The 24420-nt window shown below is 40.5% G+C and overlaps 1 protein-coding gene and 1 long non-coding RNA gene across 8 annotated transcripts in view; one reads left to right on the top strand and one right to left on the bottom strand.

Moving 5' to 3' along the window:
* Positions 1–24420, top strand: part of ZFHX4 (zinc finger homeobox 4) — a 296146-nt gene that overhangs the window by 163650 nt on the left and 108076 nt on the right. The gene's annotated exons all lie outside the window — the stretch shown is intronic.
* LOC134928335 (uncharacterized) lies at positions 510–10629 on the bottom strand. The gene is made up of 4 exons (XR_010177898.1): positions 10545–10629; positions 8058–8127; positions 6714–6760; positions 510–823 (listed from the first exon to the last, which is right to left on the bottom strand). It is a non-coding gene; the product is annotated as an uncharacterized LOC134928335 (long non-coding RNA).

Raw genomic sequence — 24420 nt, 5'->3', positions numbered from 1 at the left:
TACATCTGTTATGTATATGATGTAAGACATATGTGCTAGCTCATGTTACTATGTAGCAAATAAAAGGAAATTGGCTTATGATATGTATTCTAACATCCTGTTCTCTGAGCTAATAACATTTCTAGAAGCTGCCATATAACATGGCTGTAACTTGCTCTATCCAGGAATGTTAACACAGCCGTGTATTCAGCCACAACATTGCTCACTTAACGGATCATTTTGCCACATCTCACCTTTGTATTTATATATTTTCATTTTATTGTCTTCTTTAGGGCTCAATATCCTAAAAATTCTAAAAAAAAACCCAGCCAATCAGATTCTACTATCATTTTCTAGAATGTACAGTAACATGATAGGTAAAATCTGATTGGTTGCTATGGACAACACCTCCACTGCTCCTTAAAGAGATGCCCACCTTGGGAGGTTAGAAGGTTTGATTTAAAGTTAAATTGTTACCTGTCCACTTGTCCATTAAGGCAATGAGTTTCTTAAACACCTTCAGTCTTTTGCTGTTTTTATTACCCGGCAGCCCTCAGTCTTCAACACCAAAATACAGTACTTCTATAGTATTAGCAAAATGAAGCAAAGCAATGCTGTCACACATTCCATAGGCCTCATTGCCATAATAGCAGTGAAATGTGTTGCAGCAATGTGGGGAATGCAATTTATACTAGATCATGGGTCCACCAAAGACATTCTGATTGTGCTATGAGTCCAAACGACATTCACATTGGGGTGTAAGTTTAAGACCCCTTTATGTGATCCCATCCTGTAAATGTGCATGTTTCATCTGCATTTTCAGACGTTACCTTGCCTTTAAATCCTATAGAATAAAGAAGAATGCATTATATTCTGCAAGTGAAAGCTTAAATCAATTAAGAAAAAAAAAGCATCATGAAATATATATTACATATGCTGTATCATTATTGTTCTCAGCCACCAATTAGTTTGGGATGTTCACACTGAAGAAATATTATCGCACACATTAGGCAATAGAGCAAACAGTGCAATACAAGAGATGTTCCAGAGGATTGATTGATGGTGTAATCTTGGGTCACTTAAGGCCAGCAATTTTCATGGTCAGTTTACAAGCTTGTATTTGATGCAAGATATTGAAATTCCATAGAGCATCTGTTCTTCAGATGGGGGCACATCACCCCCTATATATACAGCAGCTGGATGCGTGCAGAATTATATTATTGTTATTATTAGTGTGATTATACCTACAATCATTTTGAGTAGTCGATGATGTAAAACAACATCTTGTTTATAAATAGTATTTATTTGCATGTTTTTCTCTAGAAATTATCATTGAATCATCAACTGGTCTGGGTGGATTTCCATATAGCATGAACTAGTATCTCTGTATATTTAGTGATGTTATATAGTAGAAGGGGTAATGGTGATTGTTTTACTAAGATCAAATGGACAGCACAGTATATCTGTGATTCTGTGGCCAAATACTCTGGAAAAGGATAAATGTACTGTATAATACACAATGATTTTTGAATAAGACATTCTTTAAAAAAAACAATAACATTTATTCAGCACTAATGCCCTTATTTATCAATGAGTGATTCATTTCACAGTGAGTTATAAATTGCACCAGCCAATCAGCTCCTAACTGCCGTGTTACAGACTGTGGGGGACATTTACAAATACCCCTTTCACATTGCCAATGCCGGATCCCACCCGGGAATTGGAAGCGGGTCCTTCCCGGGTGGGATCTGGCATTGGCAGCTGCTGCTGGCTTCCCCGACCCGGCAATAAGCCGGGCAGGTTGCCATAGCAGTGGGGATGACGGAGCCGGCAGCGGGGGCGGAGGTGGAGGCGGCGCTAGGAGATGAGCTCATCTCCGCGCTGCCTCTCCCTATCTAGTAAACGGGTCCGACCCGGGAGCCCGTTTACACAGCCACTGACCCGGTATTCAACCCGGGTATAACACTGCTTTATACCCAGGTTGAATTGCCGGGTCAGACGACCCGCGATTTCGGCAATGCCCCTTTCACACTGCACGCCGACCCGTGTCGACCGGGCAATATGCCGGGTCGATACCGGGTTATTTGTGCGGTGTGAAAGGGGTATAAGCAGTAATAAGAGCAGAGAAGTGAGCCAGTACTCTGTATACTTTTATAGTATGCAAATTATAAATGTTACATCAATGCTGATTGGTTGCCATGGGCAACTTCTCCACTGGCTCACTTCTCCACTTTTATCACTGCTTAGTACATCTCCCCCTAAGTTTGAAAAATGACAGGAGCGGATTGGCTGGTGCAATTTATCACTCACAGTAAAATTTATCACTCATTGATAAATAAGGGCACAAGTATGGGTGCACACCTAGCATCTTGTCTGCCATCATGCTGACAGAGCAGCAGATTGGGTAAGCTACACACACTTACCAATCGGCAGCTCGATATGTCGGTCCAGGTGTCACAGTTGGGCGGGCATTTAAATGTGCCTGCCCAGCTGTGATGACAGTGTCGGTGGTCCCTGCAGCCAGTGTACGCCAGTATGAATGAATACTTACCTCCCCGGAAAGCTCTTCAGATAAGAACTGTCCTTGGCAAAGAGAGGACGTCTGGGTTTATGACCCGGGAGGTCTATTGTGCATGCATGGCTATCGGCCTGCACCTGCGTCGAGGGACATAGAGGGATCCGAAAAGAAGATCATAGGCTGCTATGTATGTAGGCTTCTATATCATGCAGAAGCTCTGAAGTGTTTCACTTTATAGAGATTGCTGCATCCCATTCTCTGACCGTAGAGGATATCTCTGATATTGACTGTGGACCTTTTTAAATACATATGGGGATCCATATGTATTGCAGTAAACCGCCGAAAAGAGCAGTTTTCCAAGGTTTAAATGCATTCACTTTGATACATTCCGTCCTCAGTCCACAAAATGGCTGATAGGAGATGGCTACATTCTATGTACAAGACTTGCCGCTGCTAAAATAAAAAAATTAGACAAGTAGCGTTAGATAACAAAAGTGCTGTTTTATATTAAGTTACATTATCCCCGCTATGGCTGATAGCACAACCTTTACAGATAAAAATCTAGAATTATATAAAAAAAGAGAAGTAAATGGATCAGCACTCCTGTCCTTGCAATATTCTGTACTACATGTGATGATAGGTTGATTACTTTGAAATTAATGCAGACTTGTAGCTTATTCCAGGGAGACTCTGCCAACATTATAATTTAAAATAAAAAATATTCCAGATATGTATGGTTGCAATTATTGACCTGTCATTGTCCCAGCGTGATGGTAAAAGAGGTCAGGAAATTGTGCAGGGCTTATTTGCATAAAAATCATTGTGAGAATGGAAATTGGAATAGGTCTGAACAGTGAAAGAGCCGCAGCATGTTTTGTCTAATGGCATTCAAATAATTTATTTAGATGTGAAAAAAAACTGTTCGGAGAGATAAAAATTTTATTTTTGCTTTTCTGAGACATATGACCTTATATAGACAATAAACATTTCAAAAGAGACATCGACAACAACTAAAATATAAAACTTATTTTCATTTACATCATAGCCAGGACAAATATTGTTAGCCGAAGCAATTTACAGATGGAGCCAGCTTCTCTTAGTTAAATGGTGCGGCAGGATGACTGTTACCACTAGTGTCAATTGTGTCAGGCCACTCTGTCCTCCAATGGAGGTGTATGCGTTTATCACGCTTATCATAAACGTTACAGCAGTTTGCATATACAACTGCAACAATCCTCGTGTGTTGTTCAGCCTTTCTATAGCTATTTAATGATTGTAAGAATTATAATTATACAAAGGCTGGAAGTCATGACCTGGCATATAAATGCTCCATACTGTATGCACTGGTTCCCAATTATTTGTTTTCATGATTAAGCTATAACTCCATGCACTATACAGCTGATTTTAGAGCAAGGCTGTAAATTGTAAGTTGTTAGGCAAACCTTGGTGTTACAAGCATCATAAAAAGCAAACACGTCAATTATGTCCACAGACATAACTCCAATTGGACAGATAAGATGCATGCTGCAAAATGATGCACAGCATGCCCAACAATCACAGGATGCTGATGATATGGAAATCGTTCCTGCTTCACTGCTGGGAGTTTGCATATCATCAGTCCCTGTCAGAGGTTGATGGGTAATACTGGGCAGTCTCCTTATACAGAATGTGTTTTAAAAATGGAAAACACTTATTTTGCTAACAAAGGAGTGATTCTTGGGGGTAATTCCAACTTGATCGCAGCAGGAATTTTTTTAGCAATTGGGCAAAACCATGTGCACTGCAGGGGAGGCAGTTATAACATGTGCAGAAAGAGTTAGCTTTGGGTGGGTTATTTTATTTCTGTGCAGGGTAAATACTGGCTGCTTTATTTTTACACTGCAAATTAGATTGCAGATTGAACACACCCCACCCAAATCTAACTCTCTCTGCACATGTTATATCTGCCCCCCTGCAGTGCACATGGGCCCTCATTCCGAGTTGATCGCTCGGTATTTTTCATCGCATCGCAGTGAAATTCCGCTTAGTACGCATGCGCAATATTCGCACTGCGACTGCGCCAAGTAATTTTACAATGGAGATAGTATTTTTACTCACGGCTTTTTCATCGCTCCGGCGATCGTAATGTGATTGACAGGAAATGGGTGTTACTGGGCGGAAACAGGCCGTTTTATGGGCGTGCGGGAAAAAACGCTACCGTTTCCGGAAAAAACGCAGGAGTGGCCGGGGAAACGGGGGAGTGTCTGGGCGAACGCTGGGTGTGTTTGTGACGTCAAAACAGGAACGACAAGCACTGAACTGATCGCAGATGCCGAGTAAGTCTGAAGCTACTCTGAAACTGCTAAGTAGTTAGTAATCGCAATATTGCGAATACATCGGTCGCAATTTTAAGAAGCTAAGATACACTCCCAGTAGGCGGCGGCTTAGCGTGTGCAATGCTGCTAAAATCGCCTTGCGAGCGATCAACTCGGAATGAGGGCCATGGTTTTGCCCAATTGCTAAAAATGTTCCTGCTGCGATCAACTCAGAATTACCCCCCTTATCTTTAAGCTGTGACATGTCTGCAGTGTTCATTGTTTTCTTATGAGTGAGAATGATTTTTTATGCAATTATTCCTTTATCACATTGTTAATACATCAAATATATCATACATATTTTTTATTTGGAATTTGAAAACATTCTACTTTATGAATCGGGGGCACATGTGTAAGATTATTATAAACGTGGAGCCGGGCAGGCTCACATGTGGAGGGCACCAGACGCAGGATTATTGTTTGACCCACGGAGTGCCGGAGCTTGGAGGGATGTATATATATATATATATATGTGTGTGTGTGTATGTATGTATGTATATATATATATATATATATATATATATACTGTATACGGGTGGGGTGTGGTATGTTTCCCCAGCACTTGGGATCCCGGCGCCAGGATCCTGAATGACAGAATGCCGGCAGCGGGGCAAGCGCAAAAGAGCCTCTTGTGTGCTCGCTGCGCTCGCCAAACTGTGGGCATGGTTGCACGCTACGTGCGCCACTCTATTTATTCTCCCTCCAGGGGTGTCGTGGACACCCCAAGAGGGAGAATACTTGTTGGTATACTGGCGGTTGGTATATTGGTAGTCGGTATACTAGCGGTCGGTATGGTGAGCGCCGGGATCCCGACAGCCAGTATATCAAGTGCCACCCCTGTATACATATGGATACCACATCATCCTGTTTTTTCCCTTTTTTTTCCCTTTGCTACTATTATTAATGTTAAGCAATATTGTACATTATACTGAAAGCAACTTTGTATGTGGCTATGATGCAAATAAGGCACATCATTCAGGAAAAAGTACATTTGCTGCCTGTGGCGGAGCAACTAATGTACCCAATATGACAAGCCTAAGACAGTCAGCCTATGATTCCTTACTGTATGTGCACAGTAGGGATGGCTTGAAAGTGAGTAAGCACTATGTGTAATAGGTCTCATAGATCATTTGCCATGCACATTCCCACAAGGCGCACACATATGCACTCATTTCTATGACTCTGGGCATTGCGCCTGGTGAGACGGGATGAGGGAAGGAGGGAGCATTTTATCGTAGGGTGAGTACAATAGGGGTATGTTCACGCAATTGCGATCAGGTATTGACTAGGACACACATAGATGCCTGAGAAAGCCGCAGTTGTGAAAAGCAGGTGCAAATACACAGTGATGATGGTAACCAGAACTAGTGAACCATTTCAGATTGGCTGTTTGTGACTGCTCCGCTGATGCTGCAGATGCTTGTTTCCATATATTATGCTTTGTGTGAGTGTTATAGCATTTTTATATAGTTTTTCCACATTTGGTGAAGACATGGGTCTATCTGTAATGGGTACAGAGTGTGCAGAGTACACTGACGCCTGGGTCCAGGGGGGCCCAGACCACAGACCCTGCACCACTTAACGCCTGTAATTTGGGGAACAAATGCAGCCCACTTTGCCTTAACCCTAATGCATTAATGCATTGATCATCTTAATCATGATGAACCTTTATAAAAAATAAAAAAAAAATCTCCTATTACTTTTTCTGCTTAAATGTCTACAGTAGTTTTTTTTTTTTGTTTTTTTTTTTGCTTTTTCCTTCAAAACTATTTAAATGGTCACAACCTAAAATTCTCATATAAACTGCAGCTTGGAAAGTGTTTAAAGTTTGCTGTAGTTTTCTTACACATACACGTACTTACTGTAAGTTGCAGTAAGTGTCATTAGCACATCAGAATGCTTCTCTCCCCTGTAAAAAAAAATGAATAGTGGGTGCTCTGTTTGAAAAGAATAAGTATGATTGAGAAGATTAAAATGGAAGAAAGCTTTCCCTGTCCTACATCTGGTTTTGCTTTACATGAAAATTAGTTTTCAAACAAACAAAAGGCTGTAGACAACTGAACTTGAACTCAACAAGCTCATTCAATTGTGGCTTTCTTAAGTAAATCCTGGGTGCAGAAATTGTTTATAAACAGATGCTTGGGATGTGCCTGTGGGTACCAAGAAACTGGGAAGCAGGATAGAAACAGCAATTACATGGTTTATAAAGCAAAGAGACTCTGGATACTGGAAGGATGAGTTATACTTGGTAGGTATACATTAAATCATAATGTTCATCATCAGTATTTGCCATTAAAGAGGAGTTATTTTTTTTCCTCCTAGAGGCTTGTCAATCTATATTTATTAATGCACATGAAACTGAAATGTGTTTTCCAACTATGCTGTTATGCAGAGGTAAATGTGCACTTGAGAGATTCCTTGCATGGAACACAGCAAATATCTCCACGAGATGGGGGGAAGGGGGGTTATATAGCTATACTGTATTGTGTGTGTGTGTGTGTGTGTGTGTGTGTGTGTGTGTGTGTGTGTGTGTGTGTGTGTGTGTGTGTGTGTGTGTGTGTGCAATAGCTCACCTTCAACTCCTGCCCCATACTTGCATATATTTCATGCTTGTGATCATTGTGGGCCATGGAAGCAAGAGGGGGAGGAACTAAGGTGACACAATTCTCTGAGAATATCATAATTGCACCACTTGTGCTGTCCTTTTGACTATTAAGATAGAGTGACTTACTCTTCCCAGAGTCCACCGGGAGGCTCCAAAATTCGTATGTCCCACATACGTTCCTGTAGAGTCAATAAGTATGTCTGGGTTGTTAGAGTTATATATGAGACATGTGCAATGTCCGAAGATTTTGGACACTGTTCTGTCACCTATAATCTGATGCCATTACAGGGATGTCTTCTGCTGCATAAGTTATAATAGAGACCTGGACTCCACCATTACAAGTGGTGTTTGGTTTGACCTAATTCCCACTACCCCAGTCAGCATAACCACGACTGTTACCATCATCGTTTGGTTCTGTTACCTTCATGGAGGGTCCTTTATTATTCCCAAGGAACATCAATCATTCATTTCATCCAGCAGCAGCTGAGCATCATGGGAGATGCAGTTCACTAAACATGAGTGCATATACTATAATGCAGTTATTCCCACTCTGTTCTGTATAAAGCCCACTACACCCACTGCATCATTCGATTTTACATACCAATTCTTCAAGAAAATCTGTGTTCACCATCTACTCCTGTGTTAGTGCTCATCTTGCACAGCGTGTACATCTGCAGGTGAAAAAGGGGTTGTAGATGGGCATAAAAAAATAAAAGAAGCCGCCTTGCTGGCTTCCATACAGACTACTGCAGACTACTGTACATAATTACTATTTCTTGGATGCCTAGAAGATCTCATGTCATATTGCCCAATATTAATAACCAGATGTGATCTCTTTCACGCCCTCGGGTCAGGCTTGCTGACCAGGTCAGGCTATTAGTCTGGGTGCATGGACTGTGAAGACAATTTAAAATGACAGGTATGAGAAAAGGGGTAGGGCGTTAACCTCAGGACCACCGAATGGGGCCATCTCCCTGCTGGGAACAAAGACCAACAGGAGAAGCTGCCTTTTTTTTCCCATTCTCTTGGGATTTTAACCAACCAAACAAAAGAATGATGCATGACAAAAGGATTGTGAATCACAGCTGATATATAATTTAAGACAATCTATTATGAGCCAGCTAATATATATTTTGCTTTATATTTAAGCACAATTCAATTACAGGAATTCAGTTTGAACTGGTATTATTAATAAAAATTATTTGCAGTTGGTGCATTTTTTTCCTCTAGTAATTGGATTACATTTATTATTACAGCCAAGTTTATCCGGTTCAAGCGTTAACCCTTTCTAAACGACAACTTTAAAGGTCTGCAGAGATAGCAAAAAAAAAAAAGATGGTTGTTTCCCAATTGCAGTTTTCTCCTGTGGATTTTTCCCTCATTTCATCAGAAATATAGCAGGCACAGTATGCAGCATTTTAATTTGTTAATATATAATATTAATACGCATAAATTAAAATATGTATAAAAAAATAAGCTTGGCATGCTCTCATAATCATCTGTTACATGTGTCCACACAGTCGTGTAAAATTACTAATGTGATGTATTTGTTTAAAATGTCTAGAGCAACGTCAACTGTAAATACAGCTCGGCAGGAATGTTTTTTTTAATTTGCAAAAGACCCCATACGTTGCATATATTTGCATACCGCAGTAATGCTGTAGTATTGTTGCTTGCTTTCCCTATCATCCAATCAGTAGGCCATCCCAACAGTAACAAAAGGCAAATCCTATTGTTCAGTACCTTCATCTAAAACAGGCCTAGTCAACCTGTGGCCCTCCAGCTGTTGTGAAACTACAAATAACAGCATGCCCTGCCACAGATTTTGTATTAGAACTGTGGTAGGGCATGCTGGTATGTGTAGTTTCACAGCAGATGGAGGGTCACAATTTGGCCAGGCCTGATCTAATATTATTTTTATATATTGACAGCTATAGAAATATCTTTGTGTGGTTGATGAGTTACTGACATGTAGTCATTATTGATGATATAGCCTCAAAAACCATGCCATTACAATACATTGCGGTTCTTTTACTTTGCATTTATGTTTCCCATAATGCATTTCTGTTTCTATAAATGCCAACATTGGTATAGGAAATTACATACACAATCTACGTTTGACCTGTTTTGCAAGCTGAACCAGTAACAAGCCTATTAATTCATCAATAGCAACTGGCATCACTGATATAATGACAAGATGGACACACGCTGGTGGCATAAACACTTTGGGGGTCATTCCGAGTTGATCGTAGCTATGCTAAATTTAGCACAGCTACGATCATTCACACTGACATGCAGGGGGACGCCCAGCACGTCAATGCCGCCGCCCCCCCTCCCCCCCCCCCGCAGAAGTGCAAAGGCATCGCACAGCGGCGATGTCTTTGCACTTCAAGAGTAGCTCCCGGGCCAGCGCAGCTTTAGCGTGCTGGCCGGGAGCTACTCATCGCTCCCCGGCCCACAGCGGCTGCGTGTGACATCACGCAGCCGCTGTGGCCCGTCCCCAGTTCGGTCTGGACATGCCTGCGTTGGCCGGACCACTCCCCCAGAAACACCGCCGTTCCACCCCCTCCCGCCCAGCGACCGCCTCTGCCTATCAATCAGGCAGAGGCGATCACAGCCCTGCTACGGCCTTCGGACGTCTGACATGCGTCGGCGCATGCGCAGTAGGGACCCGTTCGCTCAGCTGCGACAAAAAGCAGCGAGCGAATGGGTCAAAATGACCCCCTGTGTCAGTACTTACTGCTTAAGAGACTGCAAAGATTAGTTAATTTCATATATACATATATACATATATATATATATATATATATATATATATATATAAAATATGGTGTAATGTAATGATAGAATTCTCACTAACACGATTGGACACACTAAATCATATGACCATGCACTATTTTCTAACGACCACACACCTCCCAGCATAGCCACATGCCTGAACTACTTCCAACTGTCACCAAAACCTCATCACACAGCCACATCAGTTTCACTCCACAACTATTCGGGACTATTTTTTCCTCCTATTCTGTATCTGTTTCACCTGATTTCAGCACAACAGGGGTCATTTTATAACATCGATATACTTTACCTGTACCACTTGGGTGTGCAGTCACACTCTCATATACCTTGGGTGGTTGAACACACTAAGTGTTCGGCCTTGTGCGTCACTACACACACCAAGGTGTGCGTACATCAGATCGCTACTGCACACCCAAGAGTGGTATAACTAGTGCATATATTTATATAACAGTGACCTGAGCACTTTAAAGAGAATTGTTAATAAAAAAAAAATTATGTTAAATATATTCAATAACTATCATTTTATGGATTTTATGGTTTACTAGCACTACAATTGTTATGTCGCAGAATACATTTTATATTCGTGAAGAAATATTTCCAACGGAGCCATTTGCTTCCTAATTGATTTTCCGCGTTTGTTGTTTATTGAATAGATAAGTAGAGCTTGTGATATTTGATTACAGAGCAGGGCACCCATTTAACCTCCTGTTTCTGTGCTGGACAGGATTTGAGAAGAGAGACGGCACTCCTCCCTTATGGCTCATACGGATCAGCCTTACAGCACTAATCCCTAATACTATGAAATAGACCTTATAGGACTTTTACTTTACTTTCTCCAAGATTATGCTCATGAATTTTCACAGGTCTCCTTTTGCTAAACGATTCTAGGAATCTGGTGACAAGTTGCAGAGTGCAGCAGGATTTAACCCTTACTGTATCAACCTGTTCTCTCAGTGTCAGATATATACGTAGTGCTGGGGAATTTGTATAGGCTTTAGGTTAGCAGACAACCTTGAACAAGTAGGTTCAATAGGTTGGGTTTTGAGGATTTACTCAAATATATGGACTCAGAAGTTATAAATTGTTCTAAAAATGTTTTTAATTTATGCAAGCTTCGGAGAGACTACAGTAACTGGCCACAAATGGTGCTACTGTATATCAGGCAAATAGGGTCGATTTTATTGTGGTAGTAAAGGCAGATGGAGGATGACCATTATTGGCCTGTGATCATTTTCCAACCACACTAACAGATCTAAACTTTGGATTTGACAAATGTGCACAGCCAAATGGAATGATGAGACTGACAATCAGCTCTCGGGTCAAGCAGTGTGATCGGCCTGTGTGTTACCATCCTTATCATAAGCATTAGACACTTAAAGAACCTACTCCTATTTGGGAGAGTAGACTTTTGGGTAATATTGGTTACATGGAGGCTGTTTGAGTTAACTATTATGCAAGATTGTGCTATCTTTGAAACTTTCTTTTTGCAAATGTACAGTACACACTAATGTAATGCTATTCTAATCTATCGCCCTTTTCTAAGCAAGTCCTGTCATATGATTAGCCTTCAAAGCCACAATATTTGGCTCTTCGGCTATGATGGAGCTACAAGTCCCAGAATTCCCAATTGGTATGGCACAATGGACTTGCATTTCTACACTGGCTGGGAAACTGGTAGATTATAGGTATATATATATATATATATATATACATACACACAGTATATATATATATATATATATATTTATAAACTGGTAGATTATAGGTATATATATATATATATATACACACACGCAGTACATATATATATATATATATATATATGAAATATATTATTCAGGATACATGGCAAAATAGAGCTCTGGTATTCCCTGATGCGGACTGCATTGAATTCCATGGTGGAACCACACTGTCACTGCTATGGGTCATTTAATAATAGTAATAATCATTTTATTTATATAACACACTTTCTTCAACATGGACCCAAGGCGCATTAGTTTGTCACTCTTGGCATGCACAGTAAAGCCCCTTTTAGAAAGACAGAGCTGAGGAATTGGAACAGTAGAACAGAATCACCGGGCACTTCCCCACATTTTGCTATGGAGCACAGTAATGCCACATTCCACCCCAAGTTAAATTGGTACTGTTATACTTGATATATCAACATTATCATTTTATCTATGAATAACATTATTCTGCCTCCTACTTACAGCAAAATTATTAAATTGGCAAATTATAGACGTGTGCTGCATTCCCTATACACAACTTCTCAATTAGTTTATTATAAATTTATTTTTGTTGAGCGAGGTTCTGTTTGTTACTCTTACTGCTTAGTTTGTGCGTGCCAGGATCCAACCGACTCATTGAAATAGACTAATTACTAAGGTCACAGAAACCATATGTAATCCAAATACCCCAAAGGGTTAATATTTGTTAATTTAAAATTCTTTCCAACAAAGGACTGGCTGGGATGATAGAAATCATATTCACATTTTTTTTTTCTCTTTCTAAAGTCCCCTTTCAAATCTTGCCAATGGCAAAACTGCTTTGAAAATAGGATCCATTAAAGGTAAATGTGAAAGGTAATTTAGTATAAATATATTATTTCAGAGAGCCCATTTCTTTTAATGGATGTTTTTAATTTCTGTAAAATTGTAATACATCAGGCTGGACAAGAGGAAGCTTTTTCACTGCTTCTCAATTTGGCTTCTATGAAATCCTCCATCCCTCAGTGTATATCTAACTGTACATACCTGCCTCAGCCTCCCTCACGTATAGGCTGATTTACTAAATTGTGTGACGTGTTTTGGTGCGGCTGCCAAGGCTAATTTTTAAGGCTTATTTTAATCATCCATAAATATTTATTGAAAAATACCTACAAATCTCTGAATCTGGCTCCTAGCCATTTACCATTCGCCAATGAATAAAGGGGTATTGGTCAAGTTGCAAGAATATTTTCCTTGACAAAAGTCTAATTTTCTAATGTAATTGTGTTTATTTTGCTCACTGATGGCAAATCTCATGTAATACCCCTTTTACACTGACAATTTTATCCCGGGATTTTTGTCAGTGTGAAAGGGTACAGGGACAATTTCCCGGGACGAGCATCCCGGGATTTCAACCCAGGTCTTGACCTGGGTTGAATCCGGGACCATCCCGGGAAGCTGTGCAGTGTGAACGTGTATACCAGGTCAAGGCGACCCGGCACCCGTTCTCTGCATAGGAGGAGGTGGTGCTTGGAGAAGATTATCTCCAAGCACCGCCTCCGGTAGAGTCAGCGGTGACGTCACCGACCCGGCAATATGCCGGGTCGGGCTGCTAATGTAAAAGGGTCATTCCCGGGAATGACCAGAGCCTGCAAATGTAAAAGGAGTATAAGTGATATAAAAACCTTGTCCTGCATCATTTCCACTGCAGAAAACATGTAATAAACAAAGATAGATAGATATAATAGACATATAGCCCTTCTATATCATGCTGCATAATTGTTGAAGTTGAGAACTCTTGACAACATGCTCTTGCAGTGAAGTATTGAGAACGAAATACTGTATTGGCACATACTGTATCACAGGGCAGAGTCACACACCATGCACTCTTCTCCCCTCCCCTAAAAACACTCCTACATTCAGAGAAGCATTGAACAAGATAAGTGATATTATTTTACTCATTGTAGTAATTTATAAATAAATAAGTATGCCACATGAGCCTGACTCTCTCATACTTTCAATCCTTCCTTTGACTCCCATATCCTCACATTTCCTCAGCCTAAAGGAGGGATCCACTTTAGACCTACAGTACATCCCACCCAATCACTAAAAAGCATAAACCCTTGACCTTACTACAATCAAATGCAAATATCGAATTGCCACTCGCTTCTTTCATATGTTTGTAAATAACTAAATTTGACAAATAAACCCTATCTAGGTTAATACAAACTTAAGGGGCATACACACATTGAGATTTATGCTGTGAGCTAAGCGATCTGTGCTAACCAGTGTTCTGTATACACATGCTATACATGTGCTAAAGATCTGAGCGGCTGATGGCGACATGCGGGACCACGCATCGCCATCGCTATGGGGTTGTACACACGGAGCGATCTGTGCTTAATTTCTAAGTGATCTAGTCAGATTGCTTAGAAAATAGGCAAAAATCGCCCCGTGTGTATGATTCTTAGTGGTATGCAAGTCCAAAAGCGGACATACACAGTGATTTTATAGCAAACTGCGCTAGCGCAGATGACTGACATCTCAACTGAGCAATCACATTTAAATGTCTGCCCAGTTGTGACATCAGGCATGACACAACAAGCAGACGATTGGTAAGTGTTTATACACTTACCAATTGTTAAATAGGTCGGCAGGTCCAGCTTTAGGCTCCATACACCCAGTTTTTACTTGTGAAATGGGCATTTCTGTGTGCCAACTGAGCGGTTACCTTGTAAATGCATGCAAGAGATCTGTTTTATGGTGTCCTGTGTGTGTAGCCAGAGATCTGAGCTATGGGGTGTCGTGCCTATGCAGCTGAAATGCTAGTTTCTACCGCATCTTTTGCACCCAGCATGGGGCAGCTGTAAGTACTAATGATTACAGCTGTGACTGCGGACAAGTAGATGATGTGACTATAGGTATGAAACCATACAGCTACAGCATAAATTAGTAAATCTGGCTGCTGCGGAAGTCTGCACTTGCAGCCATTCTGCGTCTGACTAAAGAATCAGGACCAGAAGCTGTGTTACCAGTATGAACAAATACATTAAAACAGGAAACACTATATATGTGTCACACTGTCATCCTCACACCAATGATCCCACAACCCCCAACTTCTCCCCCTCACTCCCCCCCCCTCTGTCTCTCTCTCTTCCTCTCTCTCTCTCTTCCTCTCTCTCCTTCTCTTTAGTGAACAGCACAAGCAGGTCAGTTTTTAAATTCCTTGTTCATGGAGTAAACAATTCAGTTCTTTCCCTGACTCCCAAGCTCTTGGGGAAAACTGAATAATACTTGGGACATAAGCAGTAGATTTTACATGTCTGCTTCTCTTTGTCTGTGGTTTTGTCACACTACGAGCATTATGAAGAAAACGTCTGCCCTGTAATTCACTTTGCACTTATTTAATTTGCGTTTTCATGGTCAGAAGGGGACATTTGGTCTATCTGATACTTAAGGAAGCATGATATAAACCAGAATCTCTGCTTCAAACCACAATTAAAGCCTTTTATGCACATTTGAAACTTCTGCTTGGGACATGAAGAATTTATAAAAACCATGTAATGTTGTCCAAATACCAGAAATCTTTAAAAATAGCTTTATTCGAAAAAGGTGTGTCGCGTTTAGGCTTCGTTCCCCATTATTAGCCTTTGAGACATGTTGCTAATTTCAAAGCAGTCGAATTTTCCAAAAAACGTGTTGCTATGGGGCTTTAGCATATAATCCTGATTACTTAAATGATTCCATTGCAAAATCATCTCCATCGTACTAACTGTAGCCACTGGCCTCTTTGCTATGTTAATGAATAACATTTGATAATAGTCGTGTAGAGAACTGAGGTTTTAGGAATTCTTTATTGTTTCCAAAGAATCCAGCCTGGGCTGACCAAGGCCAACTAAACCCTGGATCTATTATCTACAGTAATTAACATTTTCTGAGTCATTATTGTACATTTTGTGACAACCTTGATGTGCTTTGGAACATAAATTAACCACCATACAAATTGAACCCTCTTCATTTATACTGTTACTTGTAAAGGGAACCACATAGGTTAAAGACCATTATCGAGACAGACTTTACAGATGATTTAATGCTGGACATTTCTTTTTCCCCCAAAAAAACAGACTACACAGATTTTCTCTAAGGACAAAATAAGTAAAATGAAGGTAAGCCTTAAAGCAGGAGAGAGTAGATCCTGATACGTAGACTAGCTAAACCTACAGTACACTTTTGCAACAATGTGCCCCTCAAACTAAACTGCCAAAACATGGACTTTTAGCAAAATGATCTCACCCAAACTTTGTAGGGCCTAGTGCAGACAGGTTCTCTCAATCTTAAAAATCACAAATGAGCTACCACTAGCAGACTTTAATATCCCACTTCCTAATAATGAAGAACATGAATATATGTACCAGAAATTAACTTAATCCTTACAGCAATGTTCAGACTTCTCTCAGTTAAATATTAAATGTATCAGTTTACAATGTATCTAGGTAAAAGAAAATACAATAAAAAATAGTTGATTTTCTATTAAACTCTGGCAGGGTCCTTTGGGATAAACTACTGGTCACAGTGAAGTCTTGAAACTAGTAGCTTGTAAGTGTTTTCCCATGAAATGCCATTAATTCAATGGTTTTTTTTTAGAATTGTTGAATAAAAAATGTAATAAGCTTCTTGTAGCCTCACATCACTTAATTTAGGGTACATTGTGCCCCCAAATATGTTTGCATATATTTGGCCGTATTCAGTAGGAGTTGGAAACTGCCGTCTTGTCGGAAAGACAGCAGTTTCCGACTGATTGAGGTCGGAAGGGGTACCGACCTATTCAATGTCGGGCCTTTTCTTCCGACAAGTCGGGAAACCCAGCTTGTCGAAAGAGTGTCAGAATAAACGTGGATCGACAGTTTTAGCCACCGAGCCGCGTATATTGTTGGAAGCGGGGCCAAACCCAACAGGTTTTAGCCCAGTTTCCGACAATGTCAATCCGACTTTAAAAAAAGTTGGATTGACACTGTCGGGACCGGGCCAAACCTGTCTGTTTTGGCCTGGCATTGAATAGAGTGCTGTTGGGTCCTTTCCGTCAGAAAGGACCCGACAGCTATTGAATACAGCCCATAGATGTGTATATAATATAAATGTCTAACAATCAGATTTAATCTTGGTGATCAACCCCTTTATCTATGTATCTTATCTTTACAAAAATGTTCTATGATGCCATAAAGATTTGCTTGGAGTGTCATATTTGTTATTACTTCTATTTTGGGACATACTGTACTGTAGACATTGGTTTTTGGGTGCATATTTGATGTTCCCAGTAAATCAAACAGTTCAAACACAAGCCGATGGCTCTATAGAAGTTCAATGGAAGTTTATCACAAAATACTGCACTTATGACTCCTCTTGATACAAGTAATTATCTATCAGGTTAAAGAGCTAAAAGAAATATTGCTCCAGTCATTGAGTGCCTTATCTGAGTTAGTTACACCCTAAACTTTAGTTTTTCTAAAACATCCCGAGTCATCTTAAACTAATTTTCTCATGGAAGTTTAGAAAATTGTTCCAGATGTACCTATCCTGGATACTTTGAAACATCGCATTGGGGTAACCAGTGTTGGACTGGGGCATGAAGGCCCAGCTGGGAGGAGCAGTGGTAAAGGCCCTTGCTTAGAGATGTGGCCAGCGTCCAGAGGGGTTTTGTGGCCAGCCGCCACAGGGACTTGGCTAACCATTGAGAGTGAATGGTTTAGGATATATTTAGTAAATATTGCTAGTGCATGCATTATAATAAACCTGCTTAATAACAGCAATGCACTGTAGAATATACACCATAATCCTGTGCAGTATTTGGTCACATGTATAATATATACTGTAATTCAAGTGCACATTCTGGAACCTGATTCTTAGAAAAGGGAGTGAATCCACAAGGGATTTTCCCTGTACCCCTGTGAGCCAGTCCAATACTGGGGTTAGCTACTAAACTATCCATAATCTGATTTAAATTTGGTGGATTTTGGAATGAACTGTACTTTATGCACTGTGACTACTGCACTTGAAACATCTATAATGGACAACGTGTGATTTGTTAGATGATCTAGTTATTATTGTTAGTGTAAATACTGGAGACTTTTCTAGAATTTGTGTAAATGATAACAACATATTATCACTTCTTGTGCAATTAGTATTTTTCCCACTACAAAACTTTTTATGCCTGTTGAAAATTGTTGAAAGTTGAAATGATCTGCAGTTTTTTTCCCTAGACCAATCTGTCAACATTGTACTGAGCAACATACAATCACAATGTGTTTATTACTGGCTAAAGAGATATAGCATAACAATACTGGATCTTATGCTGTGGAGGTTTGGTGCTTTGACAATACAGCTCTCTTTTATTTAAAAGCAAGTTTAAAATCAATTGAACACACAAAGTGCCCAGAAATAATTATATTTTTAGCTGCTTAGATAATAGTCGATGCCAGTTAGTATATTGATTTTGCTTACTATTATGTTGTCAGTCACTCACCCTTCCCTAGCAGGTCTTGTGTCACCCATTTGCTGGTTTTAAAGTGCCCATTTTGCAGTGACATAATGCAGTACAGTTGTGTGTATGTAGATATATATATATATATATATATATATATATATATAGTTTCATGTAAGAGAGGAGCAATATAGATACATATTAGCATTGGCTAAATGATTTCTTTGTTATAAGTATGTGCTCTGTATTATTTGTGCATAGTATGCTTGGATGAGTTGTTACTATTCATTGATACTACGTAACTTATAAGGTAAATGTGTATTTTTTTATTTTTTGGACACGTTCACAGTGGCCTTCTACACATTTGTAATGCATCTTCTGCTCTTAGTATTGGTGCTTGTCATTCTACGAGGAGCTTGCTGGAATGGAACTACAGATAATTAAAATCAAACAATGTCTGTACAGGAGGCATGTAATGAAGGTAGCTCCTGTGTGAATAGCCAAAGTTCCAGTCCAATAATACTGTCTTTACTATGCACCAATTCACAAACCACAGCCATCACATGCACCACTATATGGATAATTACAGGGTTCTAAACCTCATGTGACTGTTACACAGGAAGTTAGACATGTGCAAAGGGGACATTCCTTTTAAGTAATACATTTTAACTGTAGTTCCAGCACAGGGCTCACTGCCGCCCTGTGCCAGCACCGCCCCCCCCCCTGAACCCATGATGTTTGACTGTTGGCAGTAGAAAGTTGAGAGCTGGCCAGATGCCCTGGGCAACTCTACTAACTGCATTCGTATGACCAGTGTGTTCCTTGGACACTGCAGCAGTGCAAGTGGCCTCAGTGTACCATTCCAGGCACCATGCTAGCCAGATGAAAAAGGTAATTGAGCAGCAACAGTTCAGCTCTGCACTCTGAGCGGCAGCACCGCTCTCACACCCCTCCCTACGGCCTGTGTAGTGCATAGGCCTCAGTCTGTATTATTTAAATTCAAATAAATTGAAAAACCATACATTGTTAGAAGACTGATTCATCAAAATCCATTCTGTTTTCTCTAATATATCTTAGCAACCAGCTTCATATACAAATGATGTTCATGTTGTTGATTAAAGTTGGTCTTGTTGACTTATTTTAGTAATATTCATCTATTGGTTTTTATTTTGTTTTTGTTTTTTAGATATGTTCATTGTAGGGTTGAAGTTAGTACAGCCTGTATCAATCTTAGTCTCTTTTAGCAGTGATTTTGTGAAATCCATATACCCCAGCCACCTGTGCCTATTCTATTACTGAGTTAATGGCCTAATTGCTAGTTATCTACAAGGAATCTTTCTAGCCTCTATGTTAATTGTGACACAGCCAAAATTAGAAGCTGTGAAGTAAACCCAGGCTCCATGATTATATTTTCACATTCCAGTAAAATGAGCACATACTGGGATATATACCTGGCACAAGGTCTACTGCATAAACACACTCATCAGGGAAAACTAAACAACATGTTATTTGGACACACATTAAAATCCAATGTCTCATTAGTAGAAGTCTGATGTTTTTAAGTTTCACCAACTTAAAATACAAATTGCTTCCCTAGGAAAAGGCAAACCTTCATAAGTAACATTCATAAATGCACATACACAAGTTTAAGGTACTCTAACCCTTAAAAATGGTCTGCCTAATTGCTCCTAGTACATGGAGATATGTATTCTAGACATAGGTATAATCTATGCCTTTGCAAAGCCGTGTCTTCTATGTCTTTTTTCCTGAATTGTCCATTGTTGTCAACAGTTAATAATTCCAGGGACAACCCCAGGTTATAATAATTTTCCCTGCAAATACAGTGAGCACATATTATTGCAGTATTGTCCAAAAGTACAATGTAATTCATCTTTTTATGCATGCTAGCTAAAATCCAATTTTCTACTCTTTTTCATTTATATTTAAAGAATTGTTATTGGCTACTCTCATTGGCAGTGCTTTTAGAATGCTAAATGGTAGCTTTACATGCTCTGTTGATGTCTCTAGGATGATAAGGCAAGGCCATTTTTTCGCTAGACTATAACCTAAAAATTTTGATTTGTAAGAGGATTATCAAACCCATTGTCATTGTTATTGACAGGAGGAATTTGCAGATATGGGAATTATGGGACAAAACAAGAGTAGTGGCGCTATATGCAGAGACAAATACAGTATATAGGGAAAATAAAATACATAGAAGGATAGTGACATTGCAGTGTTGTGAATTTTTTTGTATTTTTGGGGTTTCTATTCATCACAGCTCCTTATGTCTATTTGACTATATTCATTTTTCTTATTTAATTTGCTATTTATTTGATTCATCGATTCATGCCAGCCACTTGGGTGTTGTTGTTTTTTTTTTTGCTTGTTTTATCCCAGTTGTTATAGAGGGATAGTGGTCCTACAAGATGTTTAACGAGAACTTATCACTTTTTAGTAGGTTTTTTTTTTTTCACACATTAGTCTTTTGCCCCCCAAGACATTATAGAAAAAGAATGTGAAGTGTACGGAAATACCTCAATTTAAGAGTTTATATATTGTTAATATTGTTTTTTGCAAAAGAACTTCAAGTCCCAGCAAGCCTCCCCCACAAGCCGGTACTTGAAGAACCACAAGTACCAGCATGCGAGGGGAAAACGTGCCCGCTGGTACCTGTAGTTCTACTACAAAAAAAATACCAAAATAAAAACAGGACACATACACCGTGAAAATACAACTTTATTTCACACATGCCGACACATACATACTTACCTATGTTGACACGCCAACTCAGGGCTCGTCTCCAATGTCGACATCCGGGGTACCTGAAAATAAAATTATACTCACCTGATCCAGTGTCCGGTTCTTTTATTGTAATCCACGTACTTGGCACACACAAAAAAACGCATTAACCCGAACCAGACGGACTGAAAGGGGTCCCATGTTTACACATGGGACCCCTTTCCCCGAATGCAGAGACCCCCCGTGACTCCTGTCACAGAAAGGTCCCTTCAGCCAACCAGGAAGCGCCACGTCGTGGCACTCTCCTGATTGGCTGTATGCGCGTCGGAGCTGTCAGACTTGCATCGCACAGCTCCCTCCATTAGTTTCAATGGTGGGAACTTTGCTGTCAGCGCTGGGGTTACCCGCGGTCAGCCTCTGACCACGGGTGACCTCACCGCTGACCGCAAAGTTCCCACCATTGAAACTAATGGAGGGAGCTGTGCGATGCGCTGTCTGCCAGCTCAGACGCGCAAAGCCAATCAGGAGAGTGCCACGAAGTGGCGCTTCCTGATTGGCTGAAGGGACCTTTCTGTGACAGGAGTCACGGGGGTCTCTGCATTCGGGGAAAGGGGTCCCATGTGTAAACATGGGACCCCTTTCAGTCCGTCTGGTTCGGGTTAATGCGTTTTTTTTTTTTTTTGCCAAGTACGTGGATTACAATAAAAGAACCGGACACTGGATCAGGTGAGTATAATTTTATTTTCAGGTACCCCGGACGTCGACATTGGAGATGAGCCCAGAGTCGGCGTGTCAACATAGGTAAGTATGTGTGTCGGAATGTATGTAATAAAGTTATACTTTCACGGTGTCTGTGTCCTGTTTTTATTTGGGTATTTTTTTTACAGTAGAACTACAGGTACAAGCGGGCCCGTTTCCCCCCCGCATGCTGGTACTTGTGGTTCTCCAAGTACCGGCTTGCGGGGGAGGCTTGCTGGGACTTGTAGTTCTTCTGCAAAAAAAAATATTCTTCCATTTTCAACAAGGCTATCAGCCCTTGGATGGGGGGGACAGCCTCGGGCTTCACCCCTGGCCCTTGGGTGGCTGGGGGGGGGACCCCTTGATTGAAGGGGTCCCCACTCCTCCAGGGTACCTCGGCCAGGGGTGACTAGTTGGGTATTTAATGCCACGTCCGCAGGGCGCTGTATAAAAGTGACCCCCGGCTTTGGCATTATCTGTCCAACTAGTGGAGCCCGGTGCTGGTCCAAAAAATACGGGGGACCCCTACTCTGTTTGTCCCCCGTATTTTTTGCACCAGGACCAGGCACAGAGCCCGGTGCTGGTTGTTAAAATACGGGGGATCCCCTGTCATTTTTTTCCCCGTATTTTGGCAACCCGGACCGGCTCAAAGAGCCCGAGGCTGGTTATGCTTAGGAGGGGGGACCCCACGCATTTTTTTTCCTGATTTTTATACCATTCCATTAAAAAAAAAAATATATATATATAAATAATACTTGTGCCTCCTAAATAGACAAACCAATTACCTAATCCCTTCTAATATAAATAGATATGCTATTACCCAAAAAACAAACAAAAAAAAACATGTTTTTAAAATTGCAAATTGCCAGCAAAGTGTGGCGGATTGAAAATGAAGAATTTACTGTCTATAAGCACTGTTGTTGAATTTACAATCTTCAATTGAATATACTTTTGTCGAAATGCCGCATTTGTACCATTGCAGAAATGTCGAATTTGACAAATGTCGAATTTCAAAAAGTCGAATTTGGAATGGCCGTTTTTTTTGGCGAAAAGTACTGTATTGCATTGTCGAATTTTTTTTTTTGCCGAAAATGTCCCGTTTTTCGACATTTTCGGGAATTCGACCGCAATTGCATAAACCCCTAAAAGTGTTAAAATGTATAATTACAAGTATGTGCAGCATTCAACCAAGGGGATTGATACGATATCCCGGAGGATGGGATGCCATTGGTCATATGACCAACACCGCCATTCCAAAGCAAATTATCCCGACGGGCTGGGTAAGTATGTTTACCCTACTCTTAACCATCCCTACCCGCAACCTAACCCTAACCTCCCCGCCCACAGCCTAACCCTAACCCACCACGGTGATGCCTAAACCTACCCCCCCTTCCTGCAGCCTCAACCTTACCCTCCCAATCCCACAGCATAAAACTAACCATCCCCCTACAGCTTAAACCTAAACCCCCTTCCCGCAGCCTAAACCTAACTATCCATTCCCCGCAGCCTAACCCTCCCGCTGCATCCTAAACCTAACCTCCCCTCCCGCCCAACCTGCAGCTTACCAAGCAAGAGTCCCGACAGAGCTTGATCTGGATTCCGGTGTTCGATTTCCCAGCACCGGTATTTCGTTCCATCCATTTCAAGCTGGTGTTGGCCTTCCGAGCAGTGTCGGCATTACGGCTGCCGGGATGCTGACCGCCGGTATCCTGAACAGGTCCCCAGCCAAGCTATTTGTCCGAGATGTTAACAGAGATGACAATGTTGGATTAAGCCTTCTAGAAAAAAGTGCACATAGAATTATTAAAGTATACTATATTTGTAAAATGTGTTTTGAAACTTAACAAGTCTTTTCTTGTTAACTTGTGGCTACATAAATACACTATTTAATGAGTAAAACAGATTCTAAATGAACGTCATTTTTTTTTCTACTCAGTCTGCAATTTTTAAATTCTTAATGGCAAAGTGCGAATGATTATTTAATAGCATTATTAAAAATTAAACCATTAGGTCATGCACATTTTTTGTAGCTGAGATTTCACCAGGATTTTTACTATAATAGCTTAAATTAAAATGCTAGGCTGGTCACTATAGTGACAGGTAAACATTCACTAATGATTGATCCTAATTGGGAGAAAGAACAGTTACTCTTTAAAGAGTGTTCTCCTAAGATATCCACACGTCTTTTCTTTTTGTGCAAACAGACTCTGCCCACCAGTGTCACATGACTCTTTTTGTCTTGTAAATGGATTGCACAGCAGTAAGTGAAAGTAACATCTCATTTGTATATTGCATTGTTGTTGTTGTACAGTATGACACAAAGCCACTGTCTGGGCACAGATGTTTCTAATGAGAGATCACAGCTGAGCTGTGTCGTGTATTAGAGCGACTAGAATAAACTCTGCCTGATTGTATAAATACATGGGTGAAAATCACAAGGGTGCTAGAAAATGAATGCAATGTACATATATAATCAAAATCGCAGGAGGGTGCAGATAACG

The sequence above is a fragment of the Pseudophryne corroboree genome, chromosome 5 (assembly GCF_028390025.1).
Source record: "Pseudophryne corroboree isolate aPseCor3 chromosome 5, aPseCor3.hap2, whole genome shotgun sequence".
Classification (NCBI taxonomy): domain Eukaryota; kingdom Metazoa; phylum Chordata; class Amphibia; order Anura; family Myobatrachidae; genus Pseudophryne; species Pseudophryne corroboree.
This window is presented reverse-complemented; position numbering and strand designations above follow the sequence as displayed.